The 23,450-nt window shown below is 34.4% G+C and overlaps 2 pseudogenes; both read left to right on the top strand.

Moving 5' to 3' along the window:
* The first annotated feature begins 4,043 nt into the window (after positions 1-4,043).
* Positions 4,044-6,182, top strand: LOC120165996 (annotated as a pseudogene).
* A 2,645-nt stretch (positions 6,183-8,827) lies between these two features.
* On the top strand, positions 8,828-21,336 carry LOC120165976 (annotated as a pseudogene).
* The last annotated feature ends 2,114 nt before the right edge of the window (positions 21,337-23,450 follow it).

Below are 23,450 nucleotides of genomic sequence, written 5' to 3'. Positions count from 1 at the left end.
AAATGAAAAATATTAAATACTTTAAGTAGTTATTTTGATAAAAAAATATTTTAAATACATATTTTTGACAAAAAAAATATAACTTTAAATACTTATTTTGATTAAAAATATTTTAGATACTTAAATGAAAAAGATTATATAATTTAAGTATTTATTTACTATATAAACTTAAAATAAACCAAGGATTAATTTAGTTTATATGTTAACATTCAGTTAAATTACAAGTCGTATCTTATAAAATCTTAAGATTTATATAACAGTCTTTGAAATTATATCTAAATTTATAATAGTCCAAAATTTATATAGTGAGTAATTAGTGGACAAACGAATATGAGACAAATAGATATAGGGTGAGCAGATCTAGAACGAGTAAAATCTTAAACCTGTTATTTACTCACTAACCACAATGAATATGACTTTTTACATTTATACTCATTCACTATCAATTAAATTTATATTCATCCACACCTAAATTAGAAAAAATACAAATACAAATTACACAAAGTTATCCCCGTTTCTCATCCCTAGCTGCCTCACATCACCAAAAGCAACTTTCTTTTTTTTCAAGTCCACCTTGCTTCATTCCCAGAGTCCACCCCTTCTGGTGTTTTTTTAAAAATATATATATATATTTTTCTCAATTAATTCTTTTTTTCTTACCTTTGTTTTGTTTAAATTGTTTAATTGATCTATCTATCGTTTGAATTTTTAGAGGGCTTGATAATCGCGATCGTTGTTTGGCTTTCGAGGATCAACCATGACTCATATCCTTTTGATTTTTGTGATTTTCTTCGGTTTGATTGTAAATAAAAAGATCGGGGTATTTCTAATTTTGTTGATTCTTTAACTCAAGCTAACGCGGTAACCAGAGAGAGAAAGATCGAGAAAGGGCCCAAGCTAGATCAGGCAACAAAGGAAAAACCAAGGACAATGGTTTGACCCCTGAACAACGCCGTGAAAGGTTTCATTTTTTTTGGTATTTTATTTTAGTTTTGGTTTTTCTGATCTTTGGAATTGTGTCTTTTTTTAATGCGGCAGAGATGCAAAGGCTTTGCAAGAAAAGGCGGCAAAGAAGGCGGCGACTGGAGGGAACACTGCAGGCGGTGATGCTGGAAGTAAAAGCAAGAAATAATAACGTATCGACAGTGAGATGATTTAGGGTTGAGGGTAAAGATAATGTTATTGGTTGGTTGGTGAATCACTGAATCAGATCTTTGTGCTTTCGTATTGGTTTTCAGTGTCTTTGCTTATGTCGTTTTAAGGTTAACGAACTGCATTTGATGTGTTTGTTTAATTGGCATTCTGCAATCGTTTTCCTATGTGGTATTCAACAATCTGCTCCTTTCTATTTTAACTGTAATCATCTATTCCCCTTTACGAAAGCCTTTTCGATTGATCTTCTTGTCCAATTGATTGGTTTCCCCTTTGTTGCGTTGCCCTTGAATGGGTTTCTTGAGGGATGGTTGGGGCATGGAGGTTCGGTTTTTCTGTTACTCGGTTGTTTATGTATCATAAAATAGCCTACTTGTGGTGAAATGATGGATAATTTCATTCGAATTTATTCTGGAGCATGATTTAAGTATTCATGTTACCCCTGTCCAACTATATTCAAACATGGGTAGGGTAGAAACCTTCAAATGTCGTTTTTGATGAAACGTACTTGTATTGGATTCAATCGCTTAGATAAACTGTATTCTAGCATGACTTAAGTATTCATGTTAGACGCCCCTGTCCAACTATATTCAAACATGGGTAGGGTAGAAACCTTCGAGTATAATTTTTGGTGAAACGAACTTTTATTAGATTCCAACGCTTAAGATAATCAATGTTCAAGCATGATTTAAGTATTCATGTTAGACGGATACTTGTATTAGATTGCGGCACTTAGATAAACTGCTTTTGGTGACAGTGAGAACCTTCGAGTGTTGTTTCGGAGGGTAGAAACCTCTGATATTGTGATACACTTTCTTCCTTCCTTGAAACAGAATGATCTGAGATTTTAGAATTTCTAATTTCTGATACCTAGATATCAAATTTGTGGCCTTGAAACATTTCTTCTTTTTCACTCTAGTTTCTGAATTTCTTGCTAGTATCATTGCCAGGCTTCGCTGTTAAGTATCAACTTGTTCAAGAGTTAGATGAGTTTTCAAGTTTTCTAACTTCAAACCTACTATATGTCAGTTATTTAGGATGATTACTTGAAACAATTGCGCTAAGCTTTGGTTTCACTTTTAAGGATTACTGCATGAAACAGTTGAGCTAAGATCTGGGTTTTTTTACTGGCTTCATTTAGCTCTAAGATGTTGTATCCTATAAACAATCTTTCATAGGGACAACTGGTTATTTGTCAAGATACATGATGGTTAAAATTGTGTGTTTTTCTCTTATGTGTGTGTATATATATATGAGTTTGGGTCACTTAATTGTGCAATTTTTTTAGTTCTATACAAATTTAAGACCGTTAGATGAGTGAAAATAGAAGGTTGAGATTAACTTATTGTTTTTTTCAATTAACATTTTCTCATTTCTACACAAATTTAGGATTATTAAATGAGTGAAAATAGATAATTGATATTAACTCATTATTTTTTTCCTGTGAATATTTTCTCATTTTCTGTTGTTAATCTTAGCCCTCTATTTTTACTTATCCTACGATCCTAAATTTGTGAAAAATTAAAAGCGTTTTACGTAATATAATTAAATCCTATCCCTATATATATATATATTGTTGAGTGTTTGTTGAAAACTTTTCTGGTAAAGGTTTTAAACAAAAAACGAAAATGAAATTTTTTCGAAAGAAAACAAAAACGAGAAACGAGAAATCACAATGAAAATGAAATTTTTGTAACTCTATTAGTACCTTTAGCTAATCTATTTAAGTGCTGAGTTATTTTCGAATTCATCAAAACCAAGTTGGCTTGGAGTGAACTTACACGATAGATTGTTAATTCGTTGTATTTTTATTTTATTTTTCTAAAATCATGTTTAATGTTTAATTTTTGTTTATTTTAATATTTTCTCGTTAAAAATTTAACAAACGGGTTCGTCGGTTGTCACATATACAATTGTCGGTCGATGACGTTAAAACTTTCTAGCTCTTAGCTTTTCGATCTCTTGAGAGTGACTTCGGCCTCTGTTTTATCATGAAACATCTTAATCTTCTTCAATTGATGATAGACTTTTTGATTTCTTCACCTTCCAATTTTCATGATCCATCGTCCGATGAGTTTGAAATTATACTATTCGGTCGATTCGTCATTCTCTTGTAGTCTACCCTTCGAATTGATTGTCTGTTTATTGGAGTTATGCCACGTCAGCTCGTCCGCATGTACTTACATGAAATAAAGTTTAAACGTTGAATATGATTTTAAGAAAATAAAAAGTTAAGTGTTAAAACATATCAAACTAATAGATTAAGTACTACTGGCGTAACATAATATAGTAAAGTCAATTCATTTTGTGCTTTGTGAGAGTGCATCTTTGATGCTCATATATATTCATGTCCATGATCTCTATTAAAAAATCACATTTGTATGAAACATAAGCAAACGATGTTACCTGTTTAAGTTAATACAAATAGCTTGAACTTATTGCTTAAACTCATAGATAAAATCGCAGCCTGAAAATTATACATTTTTCATATGAACTCATAATATATAATTTCAATTCGAAAATATATACCTTTCATACGATCTGAACTTGACTCAAGCTTTTGAGATAAAATTTAATCTGATCCGATTCAAAATAATATATTTATAAAAAAATATTACTTTTATTTAATAGAAGTTAGAGATTTAATTGAGAAAAAAATAACATATAGTGATATTTTATTATAATTATTTTTAAATATATAAAATAAAATTATATTTCTTACTGATAGAGTCAAATTGGATATTTTTATTCTAAATCTGAATTCAACCCAAGTATAATATCTAAAAATTTAATCCAATCCGAACCAAAATTTTTCGAAATAACTGGTCGAGTTCGGCCTTGTGGCCATCCCTACGCTCAACAATGACCATATCTGAAAGTACACCGTACGATTGATTACCAACTCCACTTCAGTTACCGGTGCTCAATTTCTCTGCAAATCCAAAATGGCCATTGTCTCGGCTCACCCCAACCCATTTCTACCCGCTATCTATCGGCCGCCGACTCCTATCCTTAAGCCACTTCGTATTTCGTCAATTTCCGCTGCCAAATCCGAAACATGTGGTCCAGATTGGGATGATAAAGAAGAGGAAACAAGGAGCTTAACAGTGAATGATAGAAGAAGTGAAATAGGAGGACTTGTTCATGCCGAGAGACAGACGAGGGACAGGAGAGAAGAAGTGAACGGGAAGATAGCTTCAAGGAAGGCTATTTCCATCATTCTTCGACGAGAGGCCACCAAGGCTTTTATCGAAACGAAGAGAGGACCCAACAATTCCAAGAAACTCCTTCCGAGGACCGTGCTTGAAGCCTTGAAGCACTCCTTGAGAGAATCACTGCTTTGCGTTGGGAATCTGCTCTTAAGGACTGATTGGAATTTTGAGATTTCATCTTGCTTTTCGTTTCTGTATATATAGTTTTGTAATTTCATCCTTGGGATTTTGTGGGTCTGTGACTGTTTTTCTATTTTTTTTCTTTTTCTAGATATCTCCTGCATTGAAGAATTATGTTGTATACAGTAGAAGAAAAACTGAACTTTTTCATCTTATAATCTAGCAGTGCTCTTTGTTTTTTTTAGGATGAGTATAAAATACAGCCCATTCGGGGCGGATTTTGCTCTTCGTTCTTGTCCTCGAAATGAATCTTCGTCCCCCATCCCGTTATCTGTCGGATATTTTATAGAGACGTATTGTCAGGAATTTTTTTGTCCCGTCCCCGAACCCGACCCGAAATATTGTATTCGATCCTGAGAAAAACTTAGTTTTCATAAAAAATAGAAAAAAAACGATCACAAAAAAATAAAAAATTAGTCTACATGATTTACAATTTAAACTACAGTCATAAATTCAAACTCAATTTTAAATAATTGTCTACACTCCAAAATAAAACACATACATAATTAAATACAAACTTGTTTCAATATTCAAATCATACAACGAAAATACATACGTAATATTAAGTTAAATAAAATTATCCAAAATCGTCGTGTCACTTTTGTTACTTTATTTGGTAGCTCCCTACATTGAGAAAATTATCAATAAATTAACCAATTTTTACTTTAATAATTAATATAAAAAATATAAAATATTATTTATATATATATATATATATATATATATAATCGGGGCGGGGCGGGGATACCTTGCCCCATCCCTGTCTCCGAACCCAAAAAAATCCTCGAATTTTACCCCTATACCCGACCCGAACTTAGCCGGGGATTTTTCCGTTAGGTTCGAGTCGTTCTGCCATTCCTAATAGAAATCGATTATAAATGGGAAACTTGTAATGAGTCTAAATCTTTAGAGTAATTTGGGTAATATTTTAGCTTGATATTCTCATATTATAAAAATTACGTAACTATTATGATTGCAACTTAAAACATTCTTAGTTGTAGCTAAAATTATTACTAATTGAATGGCCTTCTAGAATACAAAGATAATATTTTAGGTTAGAAATAGTTGTAATGTAACATTTTCAAGTTGTAATTAAAATTATTACTAATTATATAACTTTTTTAGGATAGACGAAATATTATTAAGTTAAAATTCACCCTAAATATTATTTGAGCTGCTCCCGTTAGAAGTCGTTGCATGTAACATTTTCATGTTGTAATTGAAATTATTACTATTTATATAATTTTTTAGGTTAGACGAAATATTATTTTAGATTAAAACCCGCCCTAAATATTATTTGAGCTACTACGGGAGCAGCTTTGGTATAAACCCAACTCTTCTATATACATGAGGCTTGTTGTTATGCTTGGGAAATGCAAGCAGCCTGAGAAAGCTCGCGAGCTCTTTCAAGCTATGAGTGATGAAGGCTGTGTTGTGAATCATGAAGCCTACACTGCTATTTTGTCTGCCTACAGTAGGAGTGGTCTCTTTGATAAAGCCTTTTACCTTCTAGAGGAGATGAAGGACACTCCTATGTGTCACCCTGATGTGCAGAATTACTGGATCCTCATTAAATCATGCCTGCAGGTTTTCGCCTTTGACAGAGTAGGCTTCTTTCTTTCTGACATGGCAAGTTAGGAATTCCGCATCATTTTATTATTTGAAAGATACGTATATTTACGTAATTATTATATCATCTTACGTAATATCATCAAGTTATAAATACATACAATAAATAATTTAATTAATTATATAAAAGAATTATGATTTTAGATGATTAGATCCTGATTTGATTTCATATTAATTTATGGTTTAATTCTAATAAATTATTGATTTTATTTTTATTAAAATATAAAATGTGTGAATTATTTATATTTTAGTTATTTTTATTAGATTGTGTAGTTTTTTTATTTAGGTTCTGTAGTTCAGAATATGTAATTTACGTTATAATATTTATTTTAAATTACAAATTACTACACAATCTAATAAAAAATAATTAAAATATAAATAATTCATACATTTTACTCTTTTAATAAAAATAAAATTACTAATTAATTAAAAAGATATAATCTAAGATTATATACAATCATTGAATTATAAATTTGAAAAAGTAAAATTATTTTAAAAATATATAAATCTTAAATTTAGTTTTTCTTTTAACATTGTATAAAATTAATTTTTAATATATATATATATCCAACAATTATTCAAATGTAAGGTTTACCCTTAGTGGTTTAGTGTTCTCAAATTCTTTATGTGACCTTTATTGAAATCCTTCATGACTATTTTCCTTTTCTTTTTGCATTAACTATTTTATAAAATATATATACTATTCAATAAAACATAACTTAAGGGCGCGTTTGGTTCACGAAATGTAAGATTACCAGTGGGAATATGATTATCGAGCGGAAATAAGATTACTGGGAATGTTGTATTTTGTGTTTGGTTTGTTTAGTAAGAATGTAAGATTACATTATTTGGTTAAGGAATAAAAGATTATTAGAATGTATATTTTACCAAATTGTCCTTATTATATAATTATTTTTTAACAAGTTTAATTCTAATATAATATTACTATAATTAATTTATATATTTTCTTTAAAAAAATTAAATTCATAAAATTTATATAATTTTTTTACAAAATTGAAAAGATAAATAAGTTTAATGAAAGGGTAAAATTTTATTTTAACCCCTGAACTTCATATAAAATTCTAATTATGGTTTTTTTGTAAATCTAAAATAGTTTAAGGATAAATTTGTAATTTAACCTTCATAGAGTTTTTATTATTCAACGACAGAAGAATGATATTTTTGAGAAAAAAATTTAAGGGCATTTTAGTCCAAAACGCCGATAATCTAACAATACCTAAGGGAATGAGGTAACCACATTCCCTGTATTATACTCCAAAAATACCACTGTTGGGAATAAAAGATTACCGGATAATAGAATTACTGGCCAACCAGACATGATATTTCATTCTCCTAATAATCCCATATTACCTTAACTAAACAACCCTAAATGTGGAGGCTGGCTTAGTGGGTAAGAGCTCAAGTTTGGTGACTTAGGTCCCATGTTCAATTCTTTTAAACATTGTTATTCTGTTTACCTTTTTTGCAATTTAATTTTTTTATAACTAGATGGTGACTGGAAGATAAATAATTAAATGGACTTAAATTTTTTACGTATAAATATTAAAAATTAAATATGTAATTATACTAATTATGTTAAAAATGACTATCCAGCTCAGTTGGTAGAATATAAGGTTTTTAATCTTGAGGTCGTGGGATCGAGTCCTACGGAGGGCATTTCATAATTCGGAGGTCTCTTACGGAAGCTGCTCTCAACCTGATGTTGGGGGTAGCCTACTATCTTATCTCCCCCTTATCCCATACATATGGGAAAAAGGGACAACCATTTTTATGTTAATTGACATGTCAATACCAATAATTATATTGATAAACTTTTAAAAGTATTGATCATTTTGATATCAATTTCATAGTTAAGTGGGCATTCAAATAGTTTTCGCTTTCAAAAATCATTTCTCACCGTACACTCCTCGAAACAACGCAGATCAATAAGGTTAAACTGAGGGAAAAACTTAACGAAAGGCAGTCTAATTTAAGTCTAACCTGAGGGTGCGTTTGGTTCACGGAATGTAAGATTACCAGTGGGAATAAAAGATTACCAGGGAATAAGATTACTGGGAATGTTGTATTTTGTGTTTGGTTGGTTTAGCAGGAATGTAAGATTACCGTGTTTGGTTAAAGGAATAAAATATTATTGGAATGTATTTTTTAACCAAATTGTCCTTATTATATATTTGTATAATATTACAAATTGTAAAATATTTATATATTTTCTTAAAAAAAATTAAATTCATAATATTTATATAATTTGTTTTACAAAATTAAAAATATAAAAAAGGTTTAATGAAAGGGTAAATTTTTTTAACCTCTGAACTTCATATAAAATTTTAATTATAGATTTTTTTATAACTATAAAATAATTTAAGGATAAATTTGTAATTTAACATTCGTAGAATTTTTATTATTCAATGACATAAGAAGGATATTTTTGGAAAAAATAAAAAAATTAAGAGCATTTTAGTCCAAAACGCCGGTAATGTTACAATACCTAAGGGAAGGGAGGTAATGACATTCCCGATAATATACCACAAAAAATATACTATTGGTAATAAAACATTATCGGGGAATGAGATTCCCGACCAACCAAATATGTTCCTTGAACCAAACACCACCTGAGGGTTAATAGAGTTAATTCAAGATTCGACAAACTGTGAATTGAGAGACTCAACAACATGCTCATGGCTTGCATTTCACAGGGACGCGTCGTATTTTGGGGTTAATTCATGTCGTTTTGATTGAGGACAACAACTTTGAGGGAGGGCTTGTAGCTTCAAAACCCCGGGGAGAAAGAGATTGAGAGGTAAATATAGTGTTAAAAAAAAGCGGGAACGTTCAGGTGCTCCTCGGTGCTTTGCCCTAGTTCCTAATTGCACTACTCCGTGCCCCAATTCAGGTTATTTTTCGCCCTTAATTTTCGTATTGGAAACCCTAGAATTCAAGTAATGCTCCAAATTAGGAACACTTTCCGTGATTCAATGCATTTAGGGTTTCAGTTTGTCCTTTCCTGCGATTTTCCATTCGCATTTCGATTGAATGCTTGTGGGTTTACGTGGCAGTGTTAAATGCGGGGGAAGCTCATTACGCTCTAGGCTTTGTTGTTTAACTACTGATTTTGGACTTCTCGAGGTTCTTATCCTGGAATTTGTAGAGAAATACTGGCGCCAAACTCCTTTCATGCTATCATTTGCTTCTATGTATGGATATATATGATATGAAGTATGCCTATTGGGAGGCATCGGTATAATTGTTAATTACTATTGTTCAGCGTTGCTTTTCTCCTTCTAGTTAACGCCGGGATTCATATTTCCTTTACTAGTTATTTAACTGTCTCAAACGTAGTGGCATTCTCTCCTCATGCAAGTTTAACTTTGTTTCGCACGTTTTTAAATAGGTGTAACGCAGGTAGTGAACCTTAATGGCTTTTGGAGATAATTTGTTTGTCTTAAAGTTGATATGAAACTGTTTTCCAGGAGGGGTAAATTAAAGAAAGAAAGATATGAAATCTTTGTTGGATTGACGATATAATTATCTATTAATGTAAACTTTTTTTTCCTTTCTGGGAAGTAACAACTCATTGTGGAAAAGAATAAAAAGAAGAAGAAGTATATTTCCTCTCTTCATTCTTTAATCTAGTTCGAGTTATTCTATCTTACATTTTGTTATCTTCCAGAAAAAAAAACCTTCTACAGCAGTCCTTAACGTAAAAAATGTCCAAACTGCCTTTATAATATTTTCATGGTTCATTGGTGCTTCTCAATTCATTGTTCATTTATTTGCCTTGATTTCTATACACCCTAGTTGTTATTCTGATTTTTTCCTCAAACATCTTTTGTAGGTATTCAGCAATATCTCCTTATTTCTTTCTTTCATTTTCCCCCTCTTGTATCAGTGGGAGGGGCCAGCCAGTAGATATTTAGGTAGGGATGCATGGATGTAACTCAGGATCAGCTCTCTTAGTAAATGCCGAGGTTTATTCCATGGGAGGTATTATTGATGATGGAGTTGGGATTGGTGTCAAGACCTCTCTGCGCAGAGAAGCTATTGAGAGGACTCAAGCAGAGCTTAGGTTATACCTGCGTTCCATTGCTTACAAAAAATACTCTCAGTTCTCTTGAAAAGTGCTCCTGGTTCACATCCCTAACCACATGCAATTTTTCTTTTTAAAATTTCATTTTTACTGGTCTATGACAGGCAGGAGTATGATGTTCGTGATGAAAGAAGAATGGAACTGGAGTTTCTTGAGAAAGTATGTGTTTGATCTCCTCTTGCTACTACTAATTTTTATTGATTAATATTCACGATAAAAAGCATTGCTCTCAGGGTGGCAATCCCTTGGATTTGAAATTCAGCAATGCAGCATCAGTTAGTGTCCAGTCTACGTCTCTCAATTATCAGCAAGCGGAACATTTTGTTATCAGGTATGTTCTTCTTGCAGTAGTGCGCTGCAGAATTATGGATCTAAATTCTAATGGAGTAACTAGCTGATGTATCACCTGTCCACTAATATTACAGTGAAGCAAAAGGTAGTTTTGCATTTACTGCCTCACCTCATGGTGATTCTGTAGAGAGTAGTGGTAGACCAGGGATTCCTGCAGTTTGTGAACCCAATAGTGCCGATAACCTCATACTTTTTGATGGTGAAAATGAGTTGCCTGAAGGTGAAAGGAAGTCTATGCATTCTCGTAAGAGGAAGACTGTTGTTCCATCGGAGCAATCTTCTCAGATGGATTGGGCTCAAAATGCCAAGGAATCAGAAGATTCTGCTATTTTCCGCCCATATGCTCGAAGGAACAGGTCAAAAATAAATCGAGATGGAGCACGATCAAGTTCAACAGAGATGGTTCAGGGTCGAGGTGGTCATGGCTCTTCTTTACCTGCTCGTGGATCATCAAAGGATGATAAGGCTTTAACATCAGAAACAAATAACGAAAATGACAAGAACACACCCTCTGTTAATACTAGAAAATTTGCGACTTCAAATGGTGATTTGGCTTCAAAGGTGAAAACTTCTGATAATCGGTTGAATGTGGAGTTAGATGATAGGCAGGCTGCCGAAGCAACAACTGACCAGTCAAAAGGTGATCTATTCAAAAGCAAGGTTGATGCTACAGTACCTAACGAAGCTGTTCAACTGGAGGCTTACAAATCTCCAGTTAACTTGGTTTCTGAGGAACCTGATCTTGTTGGAGTAAAGGAACTGGTAGTTTCAACTGGTTTTGAATGTCCACCTGGTACAGGTGCAACCAAAGCTGAAAATGACGCTATTTCTAATAAGCTAAATGGGCCTGGTGATGCCAAAAGAGATGGGAAAGACATACCACTTGAAGGAAAAAATAGTAGTTCCACACAAGGGGTGAAGGGATTAGATTCGGAGGCCTTTTGCACTGAAAACAGCTTAAGCTTAGATGTAAATAACGATAACGGTGTATGTATTAATCCAAAAAATGTTGAATCTAAAGGAAAGCCCATGGAAAAAAAATCCGAAAAAGAGGAATCACTAAACTTAGTTGTTGATAATAATGAGACCATGGCTGTCGATAATGTTGCTATTATTTATGATACTAGTACTTCCTTGAACCAAAATCATTCTCTTAACAATTCTATGGGAAAAGTGGAGAAAGAAATTAGATCTGTACTGCAAAATGAAGTGAGTTTCCCTTCCAACAATGAGGTGCAACAAAGTGGTCACCCTGTATCAGAAGCTGATGGGAAAACTAGTACTGTGCTGGGTTATAATTCTAACTCCAAAAGTGAAAACATTTCTGCTAGTAGGCCTTTAATCACCGTGGGTAACTTTATTTGTGAGATTCCTGAAAGGACTTTGTTAGAAAAAACCTCTACTGCTAATACTGATGTTCCAACCAGTTTGGATAATCATGTGAAAGAAGTGTACAAGGCGCATGAAGATTCAATCTTGGAAGAGGCTCGGATCATAAAGGTGGTTTGTTTATATATGCTCTGTGATCTCTTAAATTTAGATGTAAGATTTTTTTTCTTTAAAAAGTTTAAATGGTCTTGCATTATGTGAACACTGAACAGGCTAAGCGGAAAAGGATTGCAGAGCTATCTGTTGGTACCTTGCCCTTGGAGAATCGACGAAAATCTCACTGGAATTTTGTGCTTGAGGAAATGGCATGGTTGGCAAATGATTTTGCTCAGGTATAATTTTACTATATATAAATTAAATTCATCTTATGCATTCTCCTTTCCCTTCTTATTGGAAGCCTTTCTATTATTAGATTTAGTCAAGTATTGCACATGTATATGAAGTTGACTAGGAACATATGACGGCATTTCTTTATAGACTTACTTTTTTGTTCTTTATGTACTTATAGGAGCGTCTTTGGAAGATGACTGCTGCTGCTCAATTATGTCGATTTGCTGCTTTTACTTCACGATTGAAATATGAAGAACAAAATCAGTTATGGAAACTAAAAGGAGTAGCTTTAACCCTCGCCAATGCTGTCATGGAGTTTTGGCATTCCTCAGAGGTGCTTCTAAATAGCAAGGATAGAAGTCTTGGTCCAAAGAACTCTGGTCATGATTTGGTGGGGTTAAGAGCCGATGAAGTTACTGAGAACAAGAATATGGAACTGGATATGGTACTGATTATATTGTTTTGTTTTTTTTTGGTTATATGTTTAAGTAGTTTATGGATGTCTCTTGCAATGAATGTCACGATGGTATTTTTTATGATTGGTTAAGTAGAATATGGAACTGGATATGGTACTGATTAAATGGTTATATTGTTGTGCTAGTTTCTTCCATATCCTTTCTAATAACTGGTTTTGTATGTTATTCATGTTGCTTATTTGCTTATAAGTTTTGTTCTTCAATGTGGTATGAAGGTATTTTTTTTTGAACTGGGAAGGAAGAGAAGAGGTTATTGAGAGCTTAGGTAGTTATATGGATAGCTCTTGGATGATTGCAATTCAAAAGTAAGAACTTAGGTACACTATACAAATGTGAGCCTCAGACAAGATATTTTTGGCCTGGGCCCAGCCCTAATTTTTAAATGTAAAATATATTTAATATCAATATAAAATTTTAATCTTTTAATAATTCAAAGAAAAATAGCCTTTGAGGTTGGACAGACTAGGCCGGGTGTTGGGCAAGGATATCTACTAATATATTTGGAATGGCTCTCATGCTATTTGGTCTCTTTTTCCCTGCCTTAAGATTCCCTCTTATTAACATTTCTCAATATTCACTTCTTATCAATATGCTAGATTGTTCTTTCTATCATCTCTTTATGTGCACCATGTTTTGTAGCAGGATGTGAATAAGGAGCAGCAGGAGCTCCCTGGAAAGACTAAGGATCTTGCTATTCGGGCGTATGCTCTTAGATTTTTGAAATGTAGCAGCTCCCCTGTTCCAGCACTTCAAGCTGAAGCACCAGCAAAATCTGTCAGTATATCCAGTGTTGGCATTATAGACATTCCCTTGGAATGAACACCTAACAGAAGTATGGCTTAAACTTTTTCCTTAGTTTTTAACGTTTATTTAGACGGTATTCTTGGCTTTTGAATATAATATTTTGTTCTCTCTCTTACAATAAGTTGCATCTTGTGGAAATATTTCTTTTTCTTATTTTACATTCTTTGTTCTAACTTTTATGTGCTTTGTTTCCAGGAAAGCCTCTTCTATTCGGTTCCTTCTGGTGCTATGGAAACCTACCGGAGATCTATTGAATCTTATTTGGTACAGACCGAGGTAAATATAGTTCCTTAATGAGTTTATGTGTGACCTTTTTCTTTTGCTTCCCCTATATTTAATAAAAAAGAGTAGTTTATAAAAATCTTGTAAATCTCAGATTCTCAAGAACAGTATACTGTCCCGATATAATGCATATAAAAGATGCACCAATCAAACTGTCATGGAGAACATATATGCATTTTCCATTTCTTCTAATCTGCCATGTGCAGCTTTTGGAACTTTTCTGGTCAATGTTGATTATTATTTTTTTTCCCAGAAAACTGGGAGTAGTGCACAAGAGGAAGTTGAAACTTATGCTTGTGATGCTGGAGCAGGTAATCATTACACCTTTTTTCAGTTTCTTTGTCATTTAATAGTCTTCTGCTCCTTACTACTTGTCCAAATTCAGAGTTTGCATATGGTGACTTTTTTTGTGAAGAGGATGAAGGAGAAACAAGTACATATTCTTTGCCTGGAGCCTTGGAAGGTAGAAAATCATCAAAAATAAACAAGAAGCGGAAGAACCCTATGAAATCATATCCTGTGAGACCATATGAAAACTGTGCTGATTTGTCATATGGAAACCGTGGTCAGCAGTCCATGTTGATTGGAAAAAGGCCAGATAGTAGTCTAAATGTTGGTCCAATTCCAACAAAACGTGTGCGTACTGGATCCAGACAGAGGGTCTTAAGTCCTTTTAGCAGTGCCACTGCTGCTGGAGGTTTACAGGCTCCAACAGAAACAGATGCTTCCAGTGGGGATACTAATTCTTTTCAGGATGATCAGAGTACTTTGCAAGGAGGATTCCATATCCATAAAAGCATGGAGGTTGAATCAACTGGGGATTTTGCAAGGCAGCTTCCATATGACCATGCAGAAACACCAACAAAACCAAATAAGAAAAAAGCCAAGAATCTTGTGCGTAGGAATTCCTTTGTTTTAACTGACTGGGGTTTGTTTATCTCAGGAATGGTATGGATGGTTTCGTTATTTGTCTTCATAGTTTCTAAGGGCCTGAATTGTGCTTTTGGTAGGGTTCTGCATACGATCAGGATTGGCAGCTGGAATCTACCATTCAAAATGAACAGGTGAATTTGTAATAAAGATTATGCCTATTTTATTTTGATATTAACAAACTTATTTTCTTTTCCTTTGCTTATTTTTTTAATAGTATATTTATTTTATCATTAAGAAAGATTTTTTTTAAAAAAAACTTTGTAAAAAAATTGCCTAGTATATTTATTTTTTGAAGTGTTGAACTTTATCTGATACTCTTCTGTTCTTCCTCTATGTTGCCACGTTATTTGTTCCTTGTGCACTTTTTTTAGTGGAGAATCTTTTGTTTGATAATGTTGTTTCTTTGGCAGCGAGATTATTCCAAAAAGAGATCAGAGAGTCATCATTTTTATTCTAATGGATCCAGTGGTAAAGCTCTATTTTCTCATGTTTGAGTTAATGGTTGGTTACTTGGTAAGATATATCTATCCAGTGTCATGTTCTTCAGGCTTCACATTTTCAATTATCCTTTTTCTTAGTTTTATATGGGCAACATAATGCCAAGAAGCTGAAGGTAATTAAGCAACAACCAGATAATGCTTTTGACATCAATCCCAGTGGATCCATTCCTTCACCAGTGGGATCACAAATGAGCAATATGTCCAATCCCAACAAAATCATTAGATTAATTCATGGTCGTGACAGAGTTAGAAAAGTCAAAACACCCAGGGTAGTTTTTACTTGGCCCTTGTTTGTCTGGTTGATCATGTGCTTCATAGTTGTCTTATCTCTTTTGTAATTATTATAATCGCGCAAACTGCTTCTAGATGTCTGTTGGGGAGCCTGGTTCTGGTTGTCGGTGGTCACTATTTGAAGATCAGGTTAGTTTTTTGTTATCCTGTTCGTATTCTTATATTTCTGTCATCATTAGCACCAGGGCCTTGAGATGATACTGCATTTATGTTCAGGCACTTGTCGTCCTAGTTCACGACATGGGTCCTGCTTGGGAGCTTGTAAGTGACGCCATCAATGGTACCTTTCAATTTAAGGTTAGTGCTTGAGCTAAATGTCTTTACAAATATGTTTTGTTATGTAGGACTTCCTTCCAATGTGCATCCTTTTAAATGTCACCAATAATGTGTCTACTGCTCTTAAAGTGCTACTCGTTCTTTCATCTGTCTGTAATCCCTTTCTATATCTACAGCAGTTCTCCATTCATTTTTCTCCATTAGGAAACTTTCTCATGAACTTCTCAATGCGTGTAGTGCATATTCCGCAATCCTAAAGAATGCAAGGAACGTCATAAAATTTTAATGGATAAAAGTGGAGATGGAGCTGACAGTGCTGATGATTCAGGATCGTCTGTGTCATATCCATCCACATTGCCTGGCATTCCTAAGGTCCTCTCTGTCCCTAAAACTAGTAGATTCTCATTTTTTAATGTATTGAATGCGGATGTGTTCAATGGAGCTAATCTTATAGTCTATGATTGGCCTATTGATGTATGTTGTTCAGGGCAGTGCGAGACAGCTGTTTCAACGCTTGCAGGGGCCGATGGAAGAGGATACTCTCAAGTCCCATTTCGAGAAAATTATACTTGTTGGCAAGAAACAACACTGCTGGCGGAGTCAGGTACATATGTGATACATTTTTAATATATAAAGATCCTGACATGTTGGTAGTTTTAAGAACAGATGAGGCTGATTTAATCAATCAGTTGAAGATAGTCTTTTTATCTTCAGTAATGTCAATTTTACCGTACTCCTAGTTTGAACCATTAGGATTTATTCTTCAAGGAAGCCAAATTGTCATTTTAGGATTCTATTTGACATGCTTAGGTGCATCTTGACCAACTCCTGTATGCTGTCATCCTTCCTTTTAGATGAAGAAATATTGTGAATGATGTTTCACCTATTGTGATTGTGAGTGCTCCAAGAGACCAAGACTGGAATGAAAATACTGAACTTCTGTAGATTATTAGAAAATTATGAAAATAAATCATAAGGTGGAAACAACATACCTGTAGTCCCTTTGTCCTCCAGCTACAACTTAAAAGATAAAAATCATTACCTTTAGGCTTTCTTGGATATACAGGAAGATTAATAAAGGAATCTGTTTGTTTTAGATAACCTCTTCTATACTCCCACTTAGAGAATAGAGGCTTGCTATGTGAATCCATAGTATCCTTTGTACATTTTGCTTCACTTAGTCTGAACAATTCATGTAGCATTTGAGTGGTAGTATAAAACTTTAATAAATGGTAAGATTTTGTGGAGATTTTGAAGTTTGAGATTTACTTTGATTTTAAAATTATTGAATTTTGCTGCCTTTGAACATCTCAAAGTTGTGGCCCAGTGTATGAAATTTATTTAAATTGAGAGTGTGCTCTGAAAAGAAATTTCAAATTAATTTTGAACCTTGATTCATTCACCTTCCTTTTCTCAATTGTGTTAGCATTTCTGGTGTGGAAATAAGTATGGATTTGAACAAAGACTACATGCTTAATGCTTCAAAGGATCCTAGACTGCCTTTTTTTTAACTTCACCTTGATTCTTCCGAACTCCTTACTTGCCTTTATCTTATTGTGTGTTGTAAAGTATGGTAACCAGGATTTGAAGCAGATAGTGCCTGTCCACAACTCCCATGTTATTGCTCTTTCACAAGTCTGCCCTAATAACCTAAATGGAGGGATTCTAACGTAAGTTAAGTTGTCCCTGTTTTTATTACTGTATTTAGCCTGATAGTTCAATCATCGTTATTAGTTTTTCACTTTTCTTGCTATTATGTTATAGCGCTTTTATTGCAATGTGCTGCAATATCATTTTTTACTTTTATTTGTCTGGATAAAGGCCTCTCTATCTTTGTGATGCCACTGCATCAAGCCAAGATGTTCTACCCCTTGGATATCAGGCTTCTCACACAAGTAGTTTACCAGCATCGAATCAAGGAGCTGCAGGATCAATGCCTCCTCCTGCCTATGGAGCAAATTCCTCACTACAGGGATCTTCTGGTGTGGTTCGTGGCAGTAATTTAGCATCACTGTCTACACAACTCGATGCATCTGTGAGGTATTAAGCTAATGTGTAGATTCTCTCTGTGCCTGCATACTTCTGTATGCTAATGGCACAAATTTGGGTCATTTTGCTCTCAGGGATGGTAGGAATGATGTTCCCAGAACATCTTTGCCAACTGATGAACGGCATAGAATGCAACAATATAATCAAATGTTATCTGGCAGGAACATTCAGCAGTCCAACTTCTCTCTCCCTGGGGCTGTGTCGGGATCAAATCATATGGTCCGTATGCTAACTGGTGGAAATAATTTGGGAATGATGTGTGGTATAAATAGAAGCATGCCAATGTCAAGGCCAGGCTTCCAAGGAATGACATCATCAGCAATGCTGAACTCTGGCAGCATGCTCTCAATGTTGAGGCCTCATGACACCACACACATGATGCGAGTAAGTTACATTTATAAGGCAGTATAGTCAAGTCTATGCTTCAACATAGTATTGCCACCAAGCTGTTTGGGCTTCTTCTATTCCATATAAATGGTTAATTGTTATATACCAACAATCGTGTCTGATTTTTTTTCCTTCTCCTTTTTTGATAGCCTGGCCACAGTTTAGACCCTCAAAGGCAATTAATGGCACCTGAGCTCCAATTGCAGGCTCAAGGGACCAGCCAGGGAATTCCTGCTTTCAATGAGTTGAATTCTGCTTACCCTAATCAATCAACATCTGTTCAGTTATATCCTTGTCGTCCCCAGCAGCAGCAGCAAATGCCTTCACAGCAGTCCCATGCACTGAGCAACTCTCATCATTCTCAAAATCAGGGTTCCAATCATGCTAATGGGCCACAGCAGCAAGCATATGCCATGCGCCTTTCTAAAGAAAGGCAAATGCAACAGCAGCATCTTATGCAGCAACAACAGCCCCAGCAACAGCAGCAACAACAGTTTGCTGCATCTAGTGCTTTGATGCCACACGTCCAACATCAGACCCAACTTCCCATAACCTCTTCTCTTCAGAGTAATTCCCAGATTCAATCTCAAGCAGCGACTCGACCAGTATCACTCCCCTCTCTATCTTCATCAATGACTCGCATGTCATTACAGCACCAACAGAAACACCACTTTGCCCCTCACGGGCTTGGTAGGAATCCCCAAACTGGTGCTAGTGGATTGAACAATCAGATAGGCAAGCAATGGCAACGGCAACAGCAACAGCAGCAGCAGTATGAACAATCTGGCAGGCACCATCTTCAGCAACGACAACAAACACACTCTCAACAGCAAACTAAACTTTTGAAGGGAGTAGGAAGAGGGAACATGCTGGTGCATCAGAACCTTTCTACTGATCCTGCTCATCTGAGTGGCATCAGCGTGGCCTCTAGAAACCAAACTGCTGAGAAAGGAGAGCAAATCACGCAGTTGATGCAAGGTCAAGGTTTGTATTCCAAGCCTGGTACGAGCCCTGTCCAACAATCTAAACCTCTAGTTTCCCAGCCACAACAAAAGCAATTTTCTGGGACAACACCCCCTTCTACAAAGCAACTCCAGCAGATGGCTTCCCATTCTGATAATAGTTCTCAAGGTCATGTTTCCACGGTGCCCTCTGGCCATACACTATCAGCTGTGAATCAGTGCATCCTGCCAGCATCTGTGGGTCCCAACCCCCAGCATTTGCGCCTAAAGTCACAGCCAAACCAAAAGAAGGTTAATCAAAACCAAACTGCTGTTCAAAGGATGCTTCAACAGAGTCGAGCAGTGAGTTCTGATCCTCCCTGCAAATCTCAATCTGAGCCAGCACAATCTGACCAACAGCCCATGAACAATGCTTCACAGGTGAGTACAACCACAGCCAAAGCAATGTCCCAAGTTGGCATCGATTTAGCAAACAACACAGTGCAAAATGTTCCTTTTTCTGCTGGTTCTCAGTGGAAATCATCAGAACCGATGTATAATACTGGTATGCCAACTGTGGCCACTCAAATTCAATCCATAGGAAGCCCCACTCTTACAAATTCAGCTGGTAGTGTTTCAGTACCTTCTGTCAACCAAGTGCTAGATCAGAGACAATTACCGGGTGGCTTACCACCTCATGGGAACAAGGCTGGGGCACAGCGGCTACAACAGTCACAAATACAACAATCCCCATCTCAACAACACTGCCAGCCTCAAGAGCAGTGACAAGATCTGCATAATTCACCCCCACCGCAGCTTCCATTGCAGCAGCAGTCACAACAGCAAACTCCGCATCTACAAGCTGTACAAGGCAGCTTGTATCACAGGCCTTCTAGTTCTAAGCTGGAATAAAGCAATCTTGTGGACGGATAAGTTCCAACAGCGAAGGGTTCTGCTAGGTTGGGTTTGCATGCCTTTGTAACAGCAGTGTACAGGTACTAATGATTTACAGATCTAGGTAGGTTTGTCATAGAGGTATTACATGTTAGATTGGCATATTAGGGAAATCTAAGACAATTGGAATTATCTTACTGTTGTAATATTATGATGATAAATGCTGACCCATACCTCATTGTTGCTTAATTGGCTTCATAAGGCTTTTACTTGACTATTTCTCTACCCTCTCTTGATGGAGAATTGTTTAAGGATAGCTACCTTTTACAGCTAGTGTAGAATGTAACCGTACATGTCTTTTAGACTTTGTAGTTAGTGTTTCATTACTGTTTCACTTCTTATTAAACTTGTACACTATGACTTATCTAATTTAAGTAGAAGTTAGAATTCTATCCAAGTAGGTTAACTCCTACATAGGGCTCTAAAGATTGTATATTGTGGTTGTAATCTTCCCATTTCTATAGAAGATTGTATATTGCGGTTGTAATCTTCCTATTTCTATAGGCCTAACTGCATTTGTCAGAGAAAAATTAAGAGAACAAAAAAATTCTCAAAATTCTTTCATCTCTCTACTTATCTAGAACTAGCATAGTGTGGGTGCTTGACTCTGTACTGTTTGAGTTATTAACTTGGTTTCCTTTTGTTAATTTCTTTGGTATCAAAATTTTCTTTAACTTGAACGGAGAGTGGACAGTGAATGAGCTATATGGGTTTTATGCAGATGAAGCTGGTTATTCTGCAGGGGCATTGCACAATGTGGAAAGAGGTGGTTTCTATTTTCAGGTTAGAAATTAACAGGAAAAATGGACCCTTTTTCATCTGTTTTGGATAGTTATGTATATTACCGGTGATCTAGACTAGAGTATTGGGAAGATGAAGACAGAAATATAGAGGCATTGTATATAACTCACATCTTTGTGTTCCCGTATTTTCTACTCCGTTTCCTGCTGGGGGAAGGGAGGGGGAGTCTTATTTGTTATTGGTCCAGTAGATTAGTGGCATGCATTAAATTACCCTTTTCAGATCATATGGGTAGAAATCATTGTTATGGGCAAAAAAAAACCTTCCAAATTTTGTGAATATTGATATCAAGATTATGATAATCCAATGAATTATTGCTTCCTTAGACCTTCACACACGACATGGTGTGCTTATTTTCAATCAAGACTTTTTGTCATTACAAATTTGAGAAAGGGCTATAGTGTCTGAGCAGGAAATCCTATACAAGAAACAGGGAGGTGGCAGGTAAGATATAAGCATGATGCGGGGCCGGCGAACTTATGAAAGTAAGCAGTCATAGATACAAGCAGCTACGTCAGCCATCATTCAAGATTTGATCCTTCAGAGGTAGGAAATCTAATTGCAAGGCTTTTATATCCATGGAACACAAACACATACTCGTATAAACAGGCTGCAAAATTAAATTAGTAATATTTTACCCATAAAATAAATGATTTATTACTCAAGTAAAAATAAAAAAGAAGAGACGATCGATTTTACCCAAACGTGAAAGTGGACAAAGAAGAAACGGTCGATGTTACCCAAACATGAAAGTGGACAAAGAAGAAACGGTCGATGTTCGTCCGTGACTGTAGAAGCATTGCATTGGCTAATAACGTTTTTGGTCGGAGGCATTTTTACTCAAAAATCACCCAAATATTATAATATTATTACACCGTTTCCCCAAATTTTATTGAGCCAACACCCTTTATAATGTTAAATGAAACACACCTTTTCTTAGGACATTCCTTGATGTGTGCCTTCCAAGAAAAATATTGACATGACACTACGTGAGAACGCACGTTTCAAGGGGCTCGTCTTCTAAGGTTTTTTTGTTATATCAGATTTCCTAAAAACATATTAAAAAAATATGCGTTAAAAAATTAAAAAATAAAACTAGAGAGTGATATTGTAATTTAATACATATTAGTTCCATGAATTGAAGAGCATAACGGGGTTAGTTTTTATAGCCATATTAGAGTGTTTAGGTTATGTTTCTTGACAATGTGTGATAAAAGCTAAAAGATGTATTCATTAACTTTTTTACTTCTATATCTAATGAATCTACTTATACACTATTGTTATATTACATTAAGTTAATATTTATTATTAAGGTTTATTAATTAAGATTAGATATTTTTTAATTATGAGTTCAAAATTTTTATGTAACACAAATTAAAAATATTTCTTTGACATATAAATGTATTATTTATGGAATATGATTAATTAGATCTATAATTTAAGTTGAATCTAATATAAAAATATGAAAAGAATATTGCTTGGTGCCATGAACATGTAAGATGTGAAATTTATATAATTTAAAATGTGAGGGAAATGAAAATTCACCTATGGTTTGATCTTATACAAGACTACCATAACTATGCAATTCTGTAGACCCCTACTGAGATTATGTAAGTGTAATCTAACTTCTTTGTAATTTTAAAAGCAAAATTGATATTTCTAAATTAGATGAATTATTGACAATAGTATCTAATACATATAAAAAATATCTAATATTAATTAATATAAACTTTAATAATAAATATTAATCTAATGTAATTTAACAATAGTGTATAAGTAGATTCATTAGATATAGAGATAAAAAAAGTTAATGAATATATCTTTTAGCTTTTATCTCACATTGTTAAGAAACATAACCTAAACACTTCAATATGCATACATAAACTAACCTCATTAAGCTCTTCAACTCATAAAACTAATATGTATTAAAATATGATGTTAGTCCCTATAATTTTATTTTTTTAATTTTTTAAAGCATATTTTTAATATGTTTTTAGGGAATATGATGTAGCAGGAAAATCCTGGAAGGTGAGCCTCTTGAAACGCACCTTCCCACGTGGTGTCATGTCAACATTTTCAGGCCAGGGAATGCGCCTTTGGTTCACCTAAGCAAAGACACATTTCACGTAACACTCCTTATTATTTATTATAAAGGGTGCTAGATCGATAAAATTTAGAGAAATGATGTCTAACATATAATATTATAATATTTGAGTGATTTTTGAGTGAAAACGCCTTGTTATGAGGGGTTGATTTACACATTTTTCTAAAAAGAATTGCGTAGACAATCTATTTGTAACTATACGTATCAAATTTTTACAAAGTATCACAACCATATTAATTGTACTTAATCATTTACAAGAGGCTTAATATAAAAAAATGTATAAATTTTACCTCGAAAAATGATA

The sequence above is a fragment of the Hibiscus syriacus genome, unplaced genomic scaffold (assembly GCF_006381635.1).
Source record: "Hibiscus syriacus cultivar Baekdansim isolate YM2019G1 unplaced genomic scaffold, ASM638163v2 tig00111621_pilon, whole genome shotgun sequence".
In the NCBI taxonomy this organism is placed as follows: domain Eukaryota; kingdom Viridiplantae; phylum Streptophyta; class Magnoliopsida; order Malvales; family Malvaceae; genus Hibiscus; species Hibiscus syriacus.
The sequence above is the reverse complement of the archived record's forward strand: the minus strand, read 5'-3'. Positions and strand labels throughout refer to the sequence as shown.